Source organism: Stenella coeruleoalba, assembly GCF_951394435.1.
Source record: "Stenella coeruleoalba genome assembly, chromosome: 9".
NCBI lineage: Eukaryota > Metazoa > Chordata > Mammalia > Artiodactyla > Delphinidae > Stenella > Stenella coeruleoalba.
The window spans coordinates 35,485,693-35,507,958 of record NC_137155.1 but is presented as its reverse complement, the minus strand read 5'-3'; the positions used below and the strand labels follow the sequence as shown (position 1 = coordinate 35,507,958).

Below are 22,266 nucleotides of genomic sequence, written 5' to 3'. Positions count from 1 at the left end.
TTTATTTACACTATCCACAAATTTAACTTAAAATGGATTACAGATTTAAATGTAAAACTGTGAAGTATAAAATACCTAGAAGAAAACATAGAAAAAAATACTTGTGACCCTGGGTTAGCCAGTGATTTGTCAGATACCAAAGCACAATCCTTTAAAAAAAAAAAAAGAAATTGATACATTGAAATTTATTAAAATATAAACTTCTGTTCTTCCAAATACACTGTTCAGAAAATTAAGATAAAAACTGACTTGGATAAAATCTTTTTGAAAGACATGTTAGGTGAAGAACCTGTATGTAGAATATCTAAACTCTCCAAACTCAATAATAAGAAAAAAAATTTTTATAGGCAAAAGATTTTAACTAAGAAGATATGCAAATAAATGGAAAATACGTATATGAAAAGATGCTAACATCTTTAGTCATTAGGAAAGTGCAAATTAAAACCACAATGGGACAACACCACATACCCACTTGATTAAAAAACAAAAGCAAATAAAAAAATCTTACACAACTGACAATATCAACACTGGCAAGGATGACAAGCAACTGAAGCTCTCGTGCACTGCTGGTAGGAATGCAAAATGTTACAACCACTTTGGACATTAGTTTTGCTGTTTCTTATGAGTTAAACATACATTTACCACATGATCCAACTATCTCCTTGATTTTCACCCAAGGAAAATGAAAACTTATGTTCCCACAAAAACTTATACATACTAAATGTTTACAGTGGCTTTATTCATAATCAACAAAAACTAGAAATAACACAAATATTGTTCAATTTGCAAATTCACAAATAAACTGTATTATATCCATATAATGGAACAACACTCAGCAAGAAAAAGGAACCAACTACTGATACACAAAACAAGAATGAATTTCAACTGCATTATGTTTAAATGACAGGAGCTAGACTCAAAAGCCCACATACTATATGACTCTACTTAGTTGTTCTGGAAAAGGTAAACTTATAGGGACCAAAACAGATCAATGGTTGCCGAGTGCTGAGGATTAGGAATAAGGTGTTGATTATAAGCACAAGTGAATGTTGGGAGCTACTAGAATTGGTCTAGATCTCGATTTGGTGGTATATGCATTTACCAAAACTCATAAAATGAGGGGCTTCCCTGGTGGCGCAGTGGTTGAGAGTCCGCCTGCCGATGCAGGGGACACGGGTTCGTGCCCCAGTCTGGGAGGATCCCACATGCCGCGGAGCGGCTGGGTCCCTGAGCCATGGCCGCTGAGCCTGCGAGTCCGGAGCCTGTGCTCCGCAACGGGAGAGGCCACAGCAGTGAGAGGCCCGCGTACCGCAAAAAAAAAAAAAAAAAAAAAAAAAAACTCATAAAATGATACACTAAAAAAGGTAAGTCTCACTTCCTACTGTATATAAATTATAAATTATATCTCCATAAAACTGACCGCGCCCCCCCCCCCCCCACACACGTGAACTAGAGTCCTCTGAGATTATTTCAAGCCCAGTGAGTCAGTAGTAATAAACATGTTCCAGGAAATAGAACTTACACTAACAGAACAAATGTGATATCCGCTGCATCCAAAGTGACAAGCACTGAACCAGTCTGATGATGATAATGAGAAAGCCAAATTTTATAGCCTCTATATCTGCCCCCAAAATATGCTCATAAGAATATTTTTATTCTTCCAAAATCCCTAAGTCATCTCTTATCACCCAGACTGTCATGTCCATATGGCATTTTCTGTCCCCTCATCGGACCCAGTTTCAGAGCCCATGCTCTGATGAGCCCATGCTCATCTTGCTTGCTCTTCTCCGCAATCCCGATCTGCCATCAGCACAATCCCCATGTATCCTCAACCTCCTATGTGAATGTTCCCTACACATTCTTGCCTCATCTGAAATCTGGATTCCCTTGAGGACCTGCTTCCCCTAGAGCCTTCTCATTGTCTTGCTGTTTTCACCCTTGGGCTACCAGACCAGGAGACACAGTAGTTGTCCTTGCCATTCAATGCCGCTTCGAGATCATTGTTCTTCCCATCTCAAAAACAAAAACATAACATTCAGCAATTTAAAAGTCATGCCTGTGATTATAGCACCCAATATCTCACATGGATCTACAGAGATCCATCTGACTGCCTCTCATTTTTTGAAGAGTTCAGCTCATGACTCACTCTTTCTCTCATCACCAGTCTTTTCACAGATCTTGTGACCTTCATATTCCTACAGAAAATCTTTCTGTTATCTTGGCTTTTCCAGTTCCTGGACCAGCTCATCTCCAGTGATCTTGTTTCCTCTGCCACTTACTTCCCAGTCATACCTCCCACAACTCCTCCCTTTCTCATCATCAGCTGATAACCTTGATTCTTATTTCACTTAAATTGGAAGCATTAAGAAGAGACCTTGCTCATTCTCCATCCACTGGCCTACCCACCTAACTGTAGCTCTGCCTGTGTACTCTACCGTCGTTCTTCCAGATAAACTACACATACTTCCATCTAAGCCCAGCCACTGCAGCTGAGAACTGGTTCTTAGCACGGCTCACACACTGAAGGACATCACTCTCGCAACTTCTGGCCGCTCTCCCTGTTGGAATTAATCAACATTCCATGGACCATCTGAACACAATCAATTTTCAATTTCCTCTTCGTGGATTACACACTCGATGCAATCTTGGTCTCCATTCAGAGTGTCTCCCATCCCAGAGTCTCCACTTCCCTCTGGACTGCCAACTGAAGAAATTTTAGAGTTTTTTGATCAGGGATAAATTGTACCTGTATATCTCTAACTTTCTGACTGCTGTCTGGTCCTAGATACCCACCTCAATCGGGTGTATACAGTAGCAGAGCAGACACAGTTTCTATGCTGGGATTATAACTTAACCACATTTATGAAGCAGGGACCTAATGATTCTCTGACCGCCAAGAGTCTGTGCCCTCCCCACCTCCATGGATCCCAGGAACTTCCATGCTCACTCTGCTTCAGACAGCCCTGACTTGACATATTGCTGTCATTCACCCTTGGCTGGACTCCTGGCCAGGTCAGTGCTAACTCTATGACTGCTAAGTTGACCCTGCTCATTTTCCAAAGGAATCCAGAAGCATTATGACAATGAAGAGAGAGAAAAATTGGAAAAGAAAACAAATAACAGGAGAGCAGGAGAAATTTAGTAATCTCTTCCTTTTCCAGGAACTTGCCTATCTAGCCCTCTGTTTCTCTTAGTTTTATGTAAATTCACACAGCCTTGCCAGACAGAAAAGCCCATGCTTCCAAGAGAAACTTGTAACGTAACTCTTCAACTTTGATTCAGGTACCACAGGCTCTAAATATAAAACTCGAACTCAGAGCAGGACAGTGATTCTACACAAATTACCTGTCTTCTCACCGGCCTACTACTCCTGATACACAAAGGATGGGCTCTGCCCTGTGATAGATGGTACTGGCAAATAGAACGAGGATGGCCCATTTACTATCAATCCAACCATACAAGCCAGCGGGGAAGTCTGGAGCCCAGTTCTGGGATACAGTTGACTCATTTAGCAGCAGATCTTTCAAATCTTTTCCCAGGTAACTCATCCCCCACTTGGTTCGTAAGCTGCCTGTGTCACAACTGGTCTTTCATGTTTCCTCATAAATAATATCTTCTACGCTTCATTTCTTTCACTTCTTTTACCGCTCTGTTTCCCTTAATACTTTGCTCAACTATAAAATGAGAACTCCAAAAAAAATTTACTAAGCTTGCCAACTATTTTAAATATAGGAGATGCTTTTATTCTTATAAGTCAGTAATGCGAGATTCAGGAAGTATAAAGAGCCGAAGGTCACATAAGGGAGGGCCAGTGCTCAGATATGAACTTGGAACTCTCATTCAAAAGTCCTTCCACTTTCTATCAGACCATGCTGTTGTTAGTACAGGTGATGAAGGAAAGACTCAGGGTGTATTACAGTGTGTAAGGCCAAGGGCGCTAAGAGATAGTATAGAATTGTGTTCGGCACGTAGCAGATGCTCATGCTAGAAAACAAAAACAAAAAAACAAGATCCAAAAGATACATTCTTAATTGATTTCCAGATTCAATAGGCTTCACCAAACATACTGCCACAATGTGTAAGTCCTTGTTTCACATCACTGCAAGTATGGCCTGGCCACCTGGTAACTCTGCTCACCTACTCTACCTGCTCCTAACCAGGGTCTGGTTTCCCTGGGCTTCATCACTCAAATGTCAGTCCGGCCCTGTAGGAAAAGGCAATGGATAGGCACCTCTAAGGACATAGGAGAAGGCTGGGTGTAGCTTTGACATTTACAAGAGTTGGAAATACCTCTGTTTAGAAAACTTTTATGACGATATCAAAAGTAATCTATAATGACAGCTAAAATCTAAAATTCCCACAAAGAATTAAAGAGTTTAATATAATATCCTCACAACTTAAAGGATTCTCTTGATTTCAGAGAGGAAGAAAACTCTGCTTTTAGATTTATTTCACTATTAGTTGAAAAGTGCCAGATGTTTTATTTTTCTTCTAGAAAACCAGGCAATACATTGTCTTGACTGAGTGACTTCTTTGAAGCTTTCCTTTAGTGGGAAGAGTCAGCTATTAGTCTGTTCTTTCTTCAGATCTCAAACATTTTCGTTAAAAAAAAAAAAAAGGTGTTTCTAGCATTATTGATTCATAGTTACCAATAATACAATTACAGATCATATGTAGTGCATTCATCCCAGATCTTATGCTTTGGTTCCAATGGTTAGACTGCGGTATCTCTGAGGTGTTAGAATTCAGGTTAAATTCCATGCAGCAAGTATGCTTCTCACACTAGACCAGGAGTCTCTGTTAGGCAGACTCCACTCTTTTCTCTTGCTTCCTTGCAACAGCCAGAGCCCCTAGAACTTACCTCAAACTCCCGGTCAAACTCATTGGGTGAGAAGCCCTACGGAAGGGCACCAATTTCGGAGAGGAGCCCAAAGTGCACAAGGCTTCTTGTCCTGAATCCAGCAATATCTGTGAGAGATGGAGAGATCACTGATTGCCTGTATATTTTGGTTTACTTTCCAAATTCAGCATTTAAACAAAAGATGTTGTTTATCCAGTTCAAATCCAGAGCCAAAGTATGTGCCAAGAGGGAGTCTTAATTTCTCGTAACAGAACAGGTTTGGCCCTAATGTATAATTTATGAGTCAGTGTATCAAATTTGACGAATGTATTTGCTCCAAGTAGGGAGCAAGCCATTAGGCATTACACATCCTGAACTTTGGGGAGAGGAGGAAAATAACTTTGATTTCTCTGCTCTTTCATTAATAAAGATGAATCCAAGTTGATGAATAAATTTTCTGGATTGCTTAATACCTCCCAGATATCATCATCAAGGCCTGGGCAAGGCAGGTGAAAAGATTTCCATGAGCAAGAAGCAGTGGAGAAGGACTTCCTCTGTAAAATAAATTGTTGGTAAGTCTGGAAATTTTTCCTTTATCCTAACATCCTTCCGCCTCCTTTGCCTTGCCCTAGTCTCTGTGTTTTTAAATGTGCCAAATATGTCTTTCTACTAACAGCTGGTAAATGGAGTTGGGGGAAAAGCCACAGTGTCACCCCTCTATTGCAGCCATGTAATAAATACACAACAAGATAAACTGCACAGCCACAGAGAAACATCACATCTTCCTTCCTCCTGGCACAATTTGCACAGTCACTGGATATGATTAAAGTCTTGAAGAGCTGGACATAGTCATTTCTATTTTGGTACCACTGGCTTGATCCACCCCTGCAGCTACAAGGGAATCACCCTCTTTGTGTAAATGTTTGCCTTGTTGGAAATTCTGAAGCAGAAATTAATAGGATACATGCTTCAGGAGGAGTATTAAATTATCCATGATAAACAATTCCTAGGCAATGTTTAGACTGGCCCAAAGTCATCTTGAGAATTGTGCACAAGGATAGAACAACACATTTGGTATCTATATACTAGGACTGTCTATAAAACAAAAGGCAAAGTGGAGCTCTGTCAATTAGCTACTTATTCTAATTGATGTTTTCTGTCAGCCTAGGGAGACAACAGATTAATGACTAAACAAGTACCGAATCTCCACTTCATTCTATGTGGTGTAGACACAGTTAATGTATCATGAATGTTTGCTTCTCTTTACCAGCAGTTACAGAACACACCTGGAACTCCTCTACAAATTCTCTTTGATCTCTTCTTTGAAGTCAAAGTGCCAATATTCTGGACTCCTGTGACATCAACTATCACAACCCCCAGGCTATTAAAGAGCTGAAACTAATCAGGTAGAATCAGCACCAAAAGAAGTTTCAACACAACATAGTCATTTGTTCAAGGAAACTTTGTCTACGCATTCAGGATCTCAATATAGTCGCAAATATTCTTTTTAAATACATTCATACAGACACACAGACACAGATGCACACACACAGACACACGTACGTAGAGAGAGAAAAATAAAGAAAAAAAGTCCTTTTATTTTCCTTGGTCAAAATCAGGATTAAGGCATTATTTGGGGTATTTTCAATAAAAACTATGTACTGTATTTCTTTATATGAATCAGCAAAATGAAGCAAATTTAACTGAGGGTCCTTTGAGGTTGTGTCAGTTTCCCCACAGTGCTAACCCAGAAACTTAAAGGATACATAGTAACAAAGAGGCCAATTCCATAGGGCAAAAAGTCTTATTTTGAATAACATCTTAATACTGACTTTGAGCCAAAAGGAAAATGTGGCTTTCTTTTTAAGGGGTCAGGGGGAGCGGATTGTACTCCATTTCTGTTGTCTGATTCACAAGTATTATTACACGTTTACCAGAAATCTGACGGCAGTTTCCTAACATTTGTTAATCACAGAGAACGTCATTCCATTAACAACTCAACAAACTTCTTTAGAGTTGTACAAGGTAAGTCTCACTACGTGAACACGGCTAACCCATCCTTGCAGAATAAATATTTGCTTTCAGTTTCTCTATGCCAAGTTTTACGGGATCACATAACCTAAATCTCCTGTTGTAAATGAGGTATGCCCTCCAGAAAAATGAGAGAACAGAGTGTAAATCTTTGTTTGCCTTCTCTCTCCAAGTCCTTGAATCAAGGGTTTCGTGTCTCCAGAAAAACAGACTTAGGGCACTTCTGACAAGTATCCCAGCAGGAGTGTCTTTGAGAAGTACTTTAAAGACAATTCAAGCCTCCCTCACAGAGTTTTTCACATCCTCCAGCCTGAAGTGGTCTGTGCTGTTGTATATCTACCAGGGCACCAAGTAACTAAAGATTATATTTGCCATTCTCCTAATTATTGTTACTTCTTTGTAATAATTTTCGTAGAAGTTCGGCCTACTTTCTTTCCCCAAACCTGCATTTTGTAGTTCCTGACTTTCATGATTACTCTTACCCTGAATCAGCTGGGATAGAACTCTGATGATAGGTCATCCTGAGATAGCCATTCAATGCTTCCTGCACAAGCACATCCCTGAATGTGACTTGGAGTAAGTCTTCCCTGCATGCAGAGTAGAAAGCTGCCTGCCTGGAGCGAATTCTCTGATATTAAACTTCTGTAAAGCCACCCAACCAGTAACTCTCATAGGAAAGTACACAGTAAGCATCACTGCATAATTATCATCACCACTATTATTAGAAGTCTACTTCTGTAGAATATCCTAAGAAATGAAAAAAACGACAAATTCTCATGTATTGACATAAATGATTAGCCTCAGTTTCTTTCTGCGAATATATTTTGATAGAGGGAAAGGGAAGGAAAAAAGATAAATTACATTTATTGAATAACTACCATGTCCCAGAATTTGTACTAGGTGCTTTACGTAAATTATCTCGCTTTAATTCCTACAGACATCATAAGGCATAGAGTTATCTTCATTTTAGAGATGAATGAACTTAGTCTCAGAGAAGTTAAGCAATTTGTCCAAAGTCCCGTGCCTGGTGAACAGTAAGTCTGGGATTCAAATAAGTCATTTTAGCAAAGCAAATTGCTGTAGGCAGGGGAATACAGCGCGTGCGATGTGCAATTTTTGAAAAGCACATAAACACACCCAATCTCTCAAAAATGTGTGAGGACCAGGGGTGATGAATTGAAGACCATGGAAAACAATGTCTGTCTAAGGTTTGGGCAAAGGATGACTCTGAAATGACCATAATATTTAGACTCTTTGTCCTGAGTCAGAATATATCTAACAGAATTCATCTCTGTACTTTCCCCCTATTTTATCTAAAAGGAAGAAAATTCATTTGTATGTGTGTGATAAAAACTAGGATCTCAGTTCCTTTAAAAAGAATGAGTTGAACTCCTTTACAAATCTTTACCCAGGTAGTGTTAAAATAAATATTCCAGTAAAGATAGATTCAGAATTAGAAAAGCTGTATGTGACTCAATTGTCATTTCCAGCATTTAAATCAGGACCAGTCACACAGATCTCAACGTTAGCCCAAATCCCTTCCACCTATTTCTCCTCTCTGCCAATAACCAGTTTTTAATCTATTTCAGGAAGGAGTCCAGGACACCGTGGAAATAAAGATTAACTTTAAAATACTTCCTGAAGCATTACCAGAAATCATGTTTTGAATTTCCAAATGACTTGTATTGTTCTAAATTTCTGGGCTGTGCCCAGGACCACAAAGATAAATGGGGCATTGGGACAACCACGTGAAGGACCAAGTGGTAACGTGAAGTGAGTGTACTGTTCAGCATGAGTCATTTGAAAACAGAAAAAAGAAGAATGGCTAGAAAAGATGATGTTACATGACAACGATATTCCAAACAAAACGCAAGGAGTTGATCTACATTTGCTTTCAGGTCATGAAATACTATATGAGAACCCACTGGCTGTGGATCACCCTGATTCAACAACCCAATTCATCATATTCTCGGGTTTACAGCATAATCACTGGTTCTCAAACTTGGCTACCCAAGAGACTCACCTGAGGAAGTTTGGGGATTTTGTTTTTTATACCATACCAGTGCCTGGGCCCCCTCACCAGAGATTTAGATTAATTGGCATAGGGCGGGGGCCAGGCTTCAGTATTTTTTAAAGTTCCCTGTGTGATTCAGTGTAAGCAAGACTGGAGCACCACTGTGTTAGCTATATGAAACAGCCTGCAAAACTTCATACCTCAACCTTTTAGGGTTGTCAGAACTGACATCATGGCTGTATAACTTGTGAAGTTACTGATCCCTGAAACTCCCTTTCCACATCTCTAAAATGGAGATCAGAACCCTGTTCAGCATGTTCTTTAACATGGGACCCAGGTCATCATATTTCCAAACTGAATGTCTAGATCTTTTCAACATAAATGCCTTCAATCATTTTCTGATTCATATGTCTCTAGAATGAACACTGTGTGTAACATGTGAAAATATCTTCTCAGTGTTACAGCATTATTTCTTTTGCTTATGTAATGAACTACGGCTTCAGAATGCCAAAAAAAATTGGCTTGAAAGTGGAAAAATACTATCACAACAAATATTTGTTCTATCTCTATATCCCCAAATTGGAAAAAACGGTGTTTTGGGTATGGTATTTGTCAATGTTATTTATTTTGTTTAAAACTGACCACCTAGCCTATACTTATACCCTCATACTTCAAGACTCCCAAGTTGGCAGTCTTGGTAACAAAACTGCCAACTCACTGTTTAGATTTTGAATACTTACTACCCTGCGTTACTGAGAAATTTGTATCATTTTGTTGTGGGGTTGTAGGAAGATTTTAATTTGCACCTTTTGTCTCCATTGTGCTGTCACAGTTCCTGAAACGAAGTGGATGTTTACTATATATTTGTTAAATTTATTTTTAAATATTTACTTTAATATTCCTGATGATTAAGTGATATAACAGACTAACCCAAACTTTGGTACTTGCTTACTGTCAAAGACGCCAGAATCAAGCAAAAGCACCAATATTTCCTACCCAACTAGTCTACAGCTTAAATTTAGGAGAACCTTTTGCTTTAGTGAACGTTTTAATCATTTATAATTACACATTTTGAGGGGTAGGTTATATATCCTTCCTATTCTGGATCTGTAATCAAATCTTTGACAAATTAATTGAGTTTTCCTCCACAAAAGTAAAAGAGATGGACTTAATAAATACAGATATCGATACTTCGCAGAGGTATTTTGGCATTTATAGAATAAAGAATTTGAGAGTACAAGGTAAGTCTCTTTTGGTGAATACATGGACTACTTTTTTATCTAGAAGAACACTACTTAAGTTATAGCAATGAAGGATTAAAATATGCCCTCTGTGTCAGACACTGTTCATTGCTACCTAAGATTGATTCCCCCCCACACACTATTCCTTAGGATAGCAATGTACCCAGACTCAGGTGACAGATTATGATGAGACTGAGTCAATCATAATCATTTCATTCCTTGGCTTCTTATCCTCCCTTGCATGAGATGTTCAGGGAAGTCAGCTTGTAGGTTTTTAGCATTTTTGTGTACCTGCTAAAAAGGAACAGACACAAGAGGTATGGCCCCTTTCTTCAACTTTCTGATTTGAATAAGGCATTTTTTAGTTGACTGAAACTTCGGAAGCAACCTTGTGACCATAAAGCAGCAATCCTTAAGACAAAAGAAAATAAAATAAGGACAATGGAGCTACAAGATAAAAAGATCCTGGATCTTTGATGGAGTCTTCGAGGAGCTGCATCAATGCCAACAAACAACTACTGCAGACTTTTCTATTATATGACAAAAAATTAACTACTTAGAAGGAAACCATAATTTCCACGTATGAGATTATGAAGAATATCTTCTCCCTATAAAATTCTTAAGATGGTAATATTTCATCTATGAATGAGAAACAGACTTTCATAACAAAATCAATCATTAGAAAAGACATTTCAAACCCAACCTCACTGTTGCCCTTATTTTCCTTCCAAATTCCTGACATTAAAAACAAACTATTTCTACCACCTCAAACCAGTGCAATCCTCATTGCCATATAAACAGTTTCTCCCTCTCCCCCTCCCCCTTTCCCCTCCCTCTCCCTCAAATATATATGTATGTATGTATATATATATATATATATATATATATGTATGTATTGTACACAAACAATACATACACAACTTCTCTGAATAACTCCCGTTCGAAACGTAGTTTTGAATGATTGGGAAAGTGATTAATATGAGCAGCAGGGTTTCTTGACTGCACAGGAGATGCCTCTAACATACTTTAATTCCCATGACTATCCCAATGCCATTGCATTTTTTTAAAGAATAAACTGACTACTTTTACCAAGTGTGTCCAAATTTAGGACTTATGAGTAACCTTAGTTTCAAATGAACCAAAACAGGGTTACACACAGAAATAGCAGAGCTGAGAATAAAGGTCTCTTGAATAGAGCTTTTCATCCATATGACTCATCAGACACCATGATTAGGAGAATGAATTTGCCTGTAAAGTCCAAAGGCTATTCTGATCCTGACTCCTTGTACAGACTTGGAAAAGTACCTCAATTCTTAATGCCCTAGTTGCTAAATTTACATAGGTAATTTCTTCCTGTTTATCTCATAAGGTAGTGAGGAAATTCCCAATAAATTTTAAAGCACTGCACATATTAATGCTATTAAAAGATCTGTTTCCATTTCAAACACCCCAGAGATACCCAGTTACCAATTTAGATAGAAGAGGTACATAACCTGACAATATCAGTCACAGAACTAGTTTATTTGGGGGCACATAACAGATCTCTGATCCTTATACTTCTGCTTGACCTGAGCACAGGGTTATTAGCTTAAATGGCTTTGTAAAAAAAAATATCAACAGTCATTCAACCATGTGACAGCCTGATGGATACAGACAGAGCTGAACAGTAAAACTATCAATTTCCTTAAGATAAAGCTCTAGAAAATAGGCTACAGTTTCAATATGTCTAAAATACTGTAAAACTATTCAAAAGAAAGTGATCACAGTCTCAATCTAATCTGTCCACTCTGCCCTTAAACCTTAAAATACCACAATAAGACTATAGCATATAACAATGTATTCACTTACAAAACTACATATATATTGTATTTGCATAAAATATTATAAAGAACCTACTGGTGTCCTATCAACCAATTAATAGTAAAAACAGAAAAACCAAAGAGATCACTTATAAAAGCAATTGTCTAGCATGTCCTATGTTGAAAAAGGTATATATATATAAAACTTATTTTGTACAAGTGTAGAAATAATATTACTCAACTTACCTTTTCATTAACTGGCACAAAAAGGCATAAAGGACAGTTTTTAAATTGAAAAAAAAATATGTTTTACAACATCAGCTTTCTTATAAAAGAACAGTTTACTGCAATTGGAGGATATTCTCATTTAGCTTCCCTATGCAGAGAAATAGGAAACTGAAAGGAGATTAAGATGAAACAAACTAACAGATTTGATAAAAATTTTAAAGTTGTTGATGAAAGCTCAAAAAACCACAATACCAGTCATCTCAATGGTCAAAGGCTGGAGAAAAACAAAGAAAACTATACCAAGTCACATCATAATCAAACTGCTGAAAATAAATAATTTTTAAAAAATATTTTAACCAGGGGCTTCCCTGGTGGCACAGTGGTTGAGAGTCTGCCTGCCGATGCAGGGGACACAGGCTCGTGCCCCGGTCTGGGAAGATCCCACATGCTGCGGAGCGGCTGGGCCCATGAGCCATGGCCGCTGAGCCTGCACGTCCGGAGCCTGTGCTCCGCAATGGGAGAGGCCACAGCAGCGAGAGGCCCGTGCACCGCAAAAAACAAAACAAAACAAAACAAAAAATTTAACCAGAGGGAAAAAGACACATTATGTATTAAGGAACAAAGATAACAGTAACATGAAATTTGAGTCAGAAACACTATAAACCAGAAGACAATGAAAAGAATAAAAACAAACATAATGTACCATTCTACACCCAGAAAAAAAAATCTTCAAAAAATAAAGATGAAATAAAGGCTTCTGCAAATATAAAAAACAGAGGTATTTCACTGCCAGCAGGCATGAACAGAAACCAAAAAAATTTTTAGAAATACTCTTTGAGGAAAAAGGAAAATGATTTCAGAGGAAACTTTTTATATCCACTAAAGAATGAAAAACACTGGCAATAATACAGAGAGACAGAGGGAATGAGTGAAGGAGGGAAGGAGAGAAGAGAGAAAGAAAACACAAATTATCAAATAAGAAGTGAGTGGGGCCATCACTATATAAACTATAGATATTAAAAAGATAATTAGGGAAAATGATGAACAACTATATTTCAATAATTTTGGTAACTGTGACAAAATGGTTAAATTCCTCGAAAAACATGATCTAACAAAGTTCACCAGAAAGAAAAAGATAACCTGAATAGCTCTATATTTATTAAAGAAAATACATTTATAGTTTCAAAACTTCCTGCAGAAGAAGGTCCAGACCCAGAGAGCTTCACTTGTGAATTCTCCCAAACACTTAAGAAATAATGCCACGTATACACGAACTCTTCTAGAAAATAAGGACCTAGGGAGGTGGGGGGATGATACTTCCCTACTCATTCTGAGGGCATCATTACCTTAATACCAAAACCAGATAAAGATATGCAATTAAAAAAAAAACCTAAAGACCAATATTTCTCATGAACATATCACAAAAATTTTTAACAAATTTAATGCAATTATATATACTAAGAATAAAACAACATAGCCATATTGGTTTTACTCCAGAAACACAAGGCTGCTTTAACATTCAAAAATCAATAGAACTCTCCCTAACACCATACACAAAGAGAAACTCAAAATGGATTAAAGACCTAAATGTATGGCCAGACGCTATAAAACTCTTAGAGGAAACATAGGCAGAACACTCTATGACATAAATCACAGCAAGATCCTTTTTGACCCACCTCCTAGAGAAAGGGAAATAAAAACAAAAATAAACAAATGGGACCTAATGAAACTTAAAAGCTTTTGCACTGCAAAGGGAACCATAAACAAGACAAAAAGACATCCCTCAGAATGGGAGAAAATATTTGCAAATGAAGCAACTGACAAAGGATTCATCTCCAAAATATATAAGCAGCTCATGCAGCTCAATATCAAAAAAAAACCCAACCCAATCCAAAAATGAGCAGAAGACCTAAATAGACATTTCTCCAAAGAAGATACACAGATTGCCAACAAACACATGAAAGGATGCTCAACATCACTAATCATTAGAGAAAAGCAAATCAAAACTACAGTGAGGTATCACCTCACACCAGTCACAATGGCTATCATCAAAAAATCTAGAAACAATAAATGCTGGAGAGGGTGTGGAGAAAAGGCAACCTCTTGCACTGTTGGTGGGAATGTAAATTGATACAGTCACTATGGCGAACAGTATGGAGGTTCCTTAAAAAACTAAAAACAGAACTACCATAGGACCTAGCAATCCCACTACTGGGCATATACCCTAAGAAAACCATAATTCAAAAAGAGTCATGTACCACAATGTTCACTGCAGCTCTATTTACAATAGCCCGGAGATGGAAACAACCTAAGTGTCCATCATCGGATGAATGGATAAAGAAGATGTGGCACATATATACAATGGAATATTACTCAGCCATAAAAAGAAACGAAACTGAGTTATTTGTAGTGAGGTGGATGGACCTAGAGTCTGTCATACAGAGTGAAGTAAGTCAGAAAGAGGAAAACAAATACCGTATGCTAACACATATATATGGAATCTACAAAGAAAAAAAATGGTTCTGAAGAATGCAGGGGCAGGACAGGAATAAAGACGCAGACGTAGAGAATGGACTTGAGGACACGGGGAGGGGGAAGGGTAAGCTGGGACGAAGTGAGAGAGTGGCATGGACATATGTACACTACCAAATGTAAAATAAAGAGCTAGTGGGAAGCAGCCGCATAGCACAGGGAGATCAGCTTGGTGCTTTGTGACCACCTAGAGGGGTGGGATAGGAGGGTGGGAGGAAGACGTAAGAAGGAGGGGATATGGGGATATATGTATACATATAGCTGATTCACTTTGTTATACAGCAGGAACTAACACACTATCATAAAGCAATTATATTCCAATAAAGATGTTTAAAAAAAAATCAATGTAACTCATCAATTCTAGAGCCTATAAAAAAAGACCATCTCATAAGCTCAATAGACACAGAAAAGGCCCTTGACCCAATTCAAACTCCATTCATTATAAAAACTCTCAGCTAACTAGAAACAGAAGGGACTTTTTGAAACTAAGAAAGGGCATTTATGAAAAACCTACTGCTAACATTGTATTAAATGGTGAAAGACTAAGTACTTCCCCCTAAGTTCAGGAACTAGACAAGGATGTCCACTCTCACTATTTCCATTCAACACTGTTATAGAGGCCCTATCCAGTACATTAAGGCAAGAAAAAGAAATCAAATGTATACACACTGAGGGTGTGGGGGGATTATACGTCTTTTTACTCCCAGAACATATGACAGCCTGTGTAGAAAATCCTGTGGAATCTACCCACAAAGAAACCCTATTAAAATTAATTAGTGAGTTAAGCAAGTTAGTAAGATATAAAAAAATTCATTGTATTTCTATATGCTAGCAATGAACAGTTGCAAATTAAAATTTAAAACGAAGCAGTATCATTTACAATAGTACCAGAAAATGTTAACTATTAAGGGATAAACTCAACAAAAATATTTACAAGATATGTAGGTGATAAATACAAAACACTGCTGAGAGAAATTAAAGAAGACCTACAGAAATAAAGAAATATATCATGTTAATAAAAAGATTCAGTATTATGAAGATGTCATTTCTCTCCAAATAGATCTAAAGTTCAACACGATCCCAATAAAAACTCCAGAAACTTCTTTGGTGTGGAAATTGTCAAAGTGATCCTCAAATGCCCATGGAAATGCAAATGATCTTGAATATATAAAAGTTTTCAAAAAGAACAGAGTTGTAGAAATTACACTACCTAATTTTAAGACTTTATTATAAAACTTCAATAATCCAGATACTGTGACTTAAAGATATATATACAGATGAATGAAACAATATAAAATGCATAAATAGACCACGCATATTTGGCCAATTCGAACTGATTAAGATGCCAGGGAAATTCAATAGGGAGGGGATAATCTTTTCAACAAATGATGCTGAAGCAATTGAATAACCCTATGTAAAAATAATGATAAACCTCATACCATACATAAAAACTAACTCAAAATGACTCATAGGTCTAAATGTAAAACCTAAAGTCCTAAACCTTCTAAAAGAAAACAGAGGAAAAAAATTATTCTCTCCTTGAATCAGGCAAAAATTTATTACTATAGGGCACAAGAAGGATTATACTTTTTAAAGAATGCATTAGATTTCATCAAAATTTAAGTATTTAAAAGCTACTAGTTAGAAAATGAAAAAGGAAGCCATGAACTGAGAAAAATCTGTTTGAAAACATGTATCTGTCAGGAGCTATAAAAGGTCTGAGATTTTATACTCCTAGCAAACTGACACGTCAGCCTGCCACAGTTTCATGGATTCTAGCGGAAGACCTGAGATGTCTGGGCCACCGACGAAGGACTTCATTACTCACAGCAAAGCAAGCACCTACCAGGGTGATGCACAGCTAGACCCTAGTGGATGCTGCACACGCGGTAGATTTGATCACAACTCAGTAACTCCAAGCTTAAGAAAGCCCATTTTCTTTAAAGAGCTGCAAGCAAACCTGGGAGATACTATCTTTATTGTCCTAGACAGCAAGCAAATTTTTCCTTCCCCAAAGGGAGACACTGTCTCAACTGTCCAAGGCTTTCTTGCTATACAAAACACCTTTAAAATGATAGTATAGGGGCTTCCCTGGTGGTGCAGTGGTTGAGAGTCCGCCTGCCGATGCAGGGGACATGGGTTCGTGCCCTGGCCCGGGAGGATCCCACATGCCGTGGAGCGGCTGGGCCCGTGAGCCATGGCCGCTGAGGCTGCGCGTCTGGAGCCTGTGCTCCGCAACGGGAGAGGCCACAGCAGTGAGAGGCCCGCGTACCGCAAAAAAAAAAAAAAAGATAGTGTGGAACAAGAGCTGTCAGTGTCTCGGCTCACAACACCTGCAGAAACATGAAAGATCCTCAGAGAAGTCTCTCCCAACAATATCCAATAAAGAACGTGTGTCCAGAGTACATAAAGAACTCTCAAACCTCAATAATAAGACAAACAACCCAAAATTTTAATGAAATAGTTAAACACTTCACCCAATAGAGAGGTAGATGGAAAAAAAACATATGAAAAATATTCAACATCATTAGTCATTGGAGAAATGTGCATTAAAACTACAATGGAAAATTCCCACCCACCGTCTGGATTGGCTAAAAGTTTTTAAATCCCAAGCGCTGGTGAGGATGTGCAGCGACTAGAAATCTCAAACATTGCTGGGAGCAATGCAAAATGATATTGCCACTTTGGAAAACAATTTGGCATTTCCTTATAAAATCAAACACACCCTTACCATTTAACCCACAAGTTCCACGCCTAAGTATTTACCCAAGATAAATGAAAACACATGTCCATACAAAATGTATATGTTAATGTTTATAGCAGCTTTATCCATAGTAGCGAAAACTGGGATGTTGAGTGTTAATTCTGCAAAAGCCTCCTGAATTCCTGCATGTCTCGCAGGCAGATGCAATGACCACCTTTGTTTCCAACTATCTCTTCAAGGACCTGCATAGAGCAAAGAGCCTTGGAAGATATATTTCTCCCTCTAAGGAAAGTCGCCTTGCTGCATGTCAACTCATCTCTGTACTCTTAAGAAAAATACGCCAGACAGTGTTGCTTTCCAACGTAACTGTAACCTGCTTTGCTTGAGATAAGACTTAGTAGAAAATGGTGCTTCAATAAACTACTTCTGGTCCAGTCACCATTACCACGTTGCTGTGGGAACACAATTCCTGTCTTGAAGCCAGCTGCCCCACTCCTACTGCAGAAAAATCTAAGCAGCTGGCTAGTTCCCCTCTTGTTCTCCCTCTCCCAATTTTCTGTTTCCATTCCAAATAAATGACTTGGCTGCCCCGCCAACCCCCCCACCCCCCCAAAAAAAAGATAAGTTTGTTTTGCTGTACAGTACAATAAAGATACAGCTTCCTTCTAGATCAAAGATCAGGCAGGCTTACTACCCATTATAAAAGATTCTATTGAGTTCCCTAAGCTCAGGATTCCTCTCCTGTAAGGCAATCATCCCCTGGTCTTCATGTCAACCTGTGGGAATAGGGACTCAGGAAACTGGCACAAATGCTGAGACTCTGGCTATGTTATTGCAATTGTAATAAATTGTTCTTAGTCTGTGACCCAGAAATTTCGTGTCTTCTGCCAAAATCCATGAAACTGAGGCAGCCTAAGTGATAGGCACTTATGTAGGGTAAAGCACTCACATTTGACACCAGAATCAACTCAAATGTCTATCAAATATCTACAAAGTGCAGTATATCCATGAAATGGAAACTTATTCAAACTTATTCAAAAACAAAATAGAATGAACTACGCATACATGCACCATCATGGATGAATTTTAAAAGCATATATCCCAAGTGAAAGAAACCAAATTCGAAGGGCTACCTACTATATACTTCCATCTAGGTGAAATTTACACAAGACAAAACTATAGTGATAAAAAGTAGATGAATGATCACTAGGAAAACTGACTGCAAAGAGGTATGGAGAGTTCCTAGGGTGATGGAAATATTGCTTATCACAATCATGATAGTTACGTGACTATATATTGTACTTTCATCAAAACTCATCAAATTGTATCCTTAGGCTGGTGGATATAATTGTATATCAATTATACCTCAGTAAAGCTTACAAAAGGATTTAATACTCAGCAAACACTTAAAGTGCATCTAGTCTTTTTCAGGCACCTTTCTAGGAGAAGAAGATGCAACACTGAGCAAGCAGAGAAAGTCCTTGCACTCCTGGAATTCACTTTCTAAATGAGGAGTGGAGAGGGTGAATTATAAACAGATACTCAAAACAAGCAAGAAAATGTCAGGTAATGATTAAGTGCCTTAATGAAAGTAAAACAATGTGTTCTAATAGGGAGAGTGACTTGGGGAAGTACTTTCAGTCAGGTGGCCAGAAAACACTCTCTGATTCAAACTGAGTCCCAAGACATCAATAAAGGCAGTTATCTGCAGGGTAGGAGATGGGCAAATGGGAGACTGGGGGTATTAGAGGTAAGAGAGGACTGGAGGGGAAACAGACTTTCATCGTGTATCTTATTATAGTGTTTGAATATTTTACCATGTGTCTGGATAAAATTTTCTTTTAAAAAGGCAAATTTAAAGATATATGTTAATCATAGGCAATTAGGGAAATACATCAGAATCCAAGGGGCTTGCCAAGCTATTTAATCTCAGGGTTCTAGAGTCATCTTCAAAATGATGAATCGCAGAGAAAAAAATAAACCATTTCTTGCTCCCGTGCAGGTAAATGATTCTTTACAGCCAGAAATTGGATCTTCAGGCCTAAGTCCGGAACAACTATTTGAAGAATCAATGTTAGAAAATAATCTTCACATGGAACTTTCTCCCTGCTTCCACATGGATCTATGAGTAATTACAGTGGCAGAAAACTGGGGTTTTTTTCAGAATCTCCAAAAATTTTTGGTGCTTACATTTACCTTCCCTTGCAATAAAACTCCATTGATTTTTTTTTAAGTTTCATCCTGGTATATAATAAAACAAAAAATTACTTTTTGCATATAATTCAAACTGCCATCTCTTTGGAATTCTAGAATAATTAGAGTCAAAAACCAGTGTGGGGACTTCCCTGGCGGTCAACACTCTACACTCCCAATGCAGGGGGCCTGGGTTCAATCCCTGGTCAGGGAACTAGATCCCACGTGCCACAACTAAGACCCAGTGCAGACAAATAAATAAATAAATACTTTTTAAAAAAACAATGTGATGTCATTTTTTAGGTCAGATATATAAAAATAATACAGAAAGAAATTTGCTACAACTTCTTGCCCCAAGCACAAAAATAATCATTTTCTAAGAAAATGACAAAATAGGTATATAAAAATCATATATAACCTTAATTTATTAAAACATATAATATAAATATAATACATGCATATGTGTATAACACTAGGTATTATATTTTGCTAGGGATGTTATACAAGGTACTTCAAACTATTTGAAGAAACTATTTACTAGAGAACCTGAAATAAAATAACTTTGAATAGTTTGAAGTACCTAGTTGTAAACCAGAAACACCACAATCAGTAGAAGGGGGGAACCTAAATTACCAAGAAGACAGTCAGTCAATAAGGTGTTAATTTTTAATGTAAAAACGTGGAGAGAACACTAATTGTTCTTCCCCTCAAATTCTCTCACTTCAAGTCCTGTGTTATGATGCCATGAGTTCCACAGTCTAAGGTGGAGGCCAAGGACAAGTAGATAAATAACTACAGCTGAGAGTATAAAGCAAAATTTCCAAAGTAGAGTCTGTTACAAAGTTACAGAAGGAGCTGGGAGAGGATAGTGGTCATTTCCAACCCAGGAAATCAAGGAAGCTGCGGTGAAGGAGCTAGTCAGTGAAGGGTAGCTCTTCAGCATTGTTGAAGGCAAAGGGTATTCCAGGCAGAAAGAGCAGTGGGGATCAAGACAAGAGGAAAGACATCACGAGTTGGTGGCAAGACTGTGGAGGATATTGGTGACTTTCTCTCATCTGTGTCCAATTCCCTCACTTCATGATATATCCGTTATAATGAACTGTTTCTGACTCAAGAACTGATTTTCTTGAACACCAAGTCATTGTTATTTAATAATTATCACAATTTTTTTTTATAAATCAAAGTGCTGGTATATTATTAATCCCATTGCCATATTTAGTTTTGAAGCTATTTTTGAGTATTAATTGTGGTCCTAGTCTGGACTATGAAAAAGTACCATAGACTGGGTGGCTTATAAGTAACAGAAACTTATTCCTCACAGTTCTGGAGGCTGGTAGGGTGCCAGGACGAGTGGTTCTGATGATGCCCTCTTCCAGGCTGCAGGGTGATGACTTCTCATTGTACCTTCACATGGCAGAAAGAGGACTAGATAGCTCTCTGGGGCTCCTTTATAAAGGCACTAATCCCATTCATGAGGCTCCAACCTCTCGACGTAATTACCTCCCAAAAGCCCCATGTCCTCATACCATCACAATGGGGGCTAGAATTTTAAAGCATGAATTTGGGGGAGGAACATTCAATCTATTTCAATTGCATATAAATAAACAACAGCCAAAAAAATAACTAGGACAGTAAAAAGCACTAAACCTGCGTTGGATTATTGTATTGGTGGAAAACATTAAGCTCTGCTTTCTAGAGATAAGGAAACTGAAGTGCAGAAAAATTCGATGAGTTGCCCAAATTTATTTTTTATTTAGCAACTGCTTACATAAAACATTTTAGAATATTAACTCATTAAAGCCTCTTAACAATCTTGCTGTAGATGCCACTGTGATCACCATTTTACAGATGAGGAAACTGGGGCACAGAGAAGTTAACAGACTTCCCCTGTCCGGTGGCAAAGCCAGGATTAGCTCCCAGACTGGCTGATGTAGGCTCCACGTGTCAGGTTACTAACCACTGCTTCTCCGAAACAGGTAGTGGCAGAGGCAAGGCCAGAATGTGAGATTCCTGACCCTAAATGCCATGTTTTTTCTACTCTAAAATTTCTGTCTCTACACAGCCAAGACAGGTTTTCCTGATGCCAGTCATTGAGGCTCGTGGCTATCTTTACATCGCAATACTTCCTTTTCTCCACAAACTTCAGAGTTGGTTGTGTTTCTCATTTTCACAGATAGAATTTTTCTCTCTCCTCAGCTACACTCATTTCACGTCCCGCTACAACCAAACCATGACTAGTTAAACCACAACAAAAAAGCCTCAGCATCACGCATTCCTTAAACAAACAGAAAGGGAGAGAGAGCAAAAACTAACCACATGAAGTGCCTGCTTTTATGTGTCCTGGAAATGAAGGAGTAGAAATGCCTACACCCGCCCATACAACTCAATCGCAGCTCAAGCACTTGGCGCTATTGAACTTTATGCTCACCTCCCTTTCCAGGGCCGCCGCTGAAGAGAGTAGTAAGCCCTTTGTTTCACTTCACTTTCTAGTCTCCAGGATGTCATTTCATCCTGTATGACAGGACGTTGAGGGAAATTTTTCCCAGCATGGTTGGCTAGGTTCCACAGCTGGAAACAAACAGGTGAGAAGTATCCACATTTTATAAAGGTCAGCAGATACCTGCCACATTTGCCAGGGCTTATTAAGAGATGGCAAAACCAGACGTACCACAGTCATGCTCACC

The 22,266-nt window shown here is 38.3% G+C and overlaps 1 long non-coding RNA gene across 3 annotated transcripts in view; it reads right to left on the bottom strand.

The window, feature by feature from the left end:
• The window catches only part of LOC307191260, a 360,146-nt gene that overhangs the window by 258,707 nt on the left and 79,173 nt on the right, over positions 1-22,266 (bottom strand). For all 3 annotated transcript variants that reach the window (XR_013829670.1, XR_013829671.1, XR_013829672.1), the window contains exon 2: positions 4,862-4,968. This is a non-coding gene — a long non-coding RNA (uncharacterized lncRNA). The remainder of the gene's footprint in view (positions 1-4,861; positions 4,969-22,266) is intronic.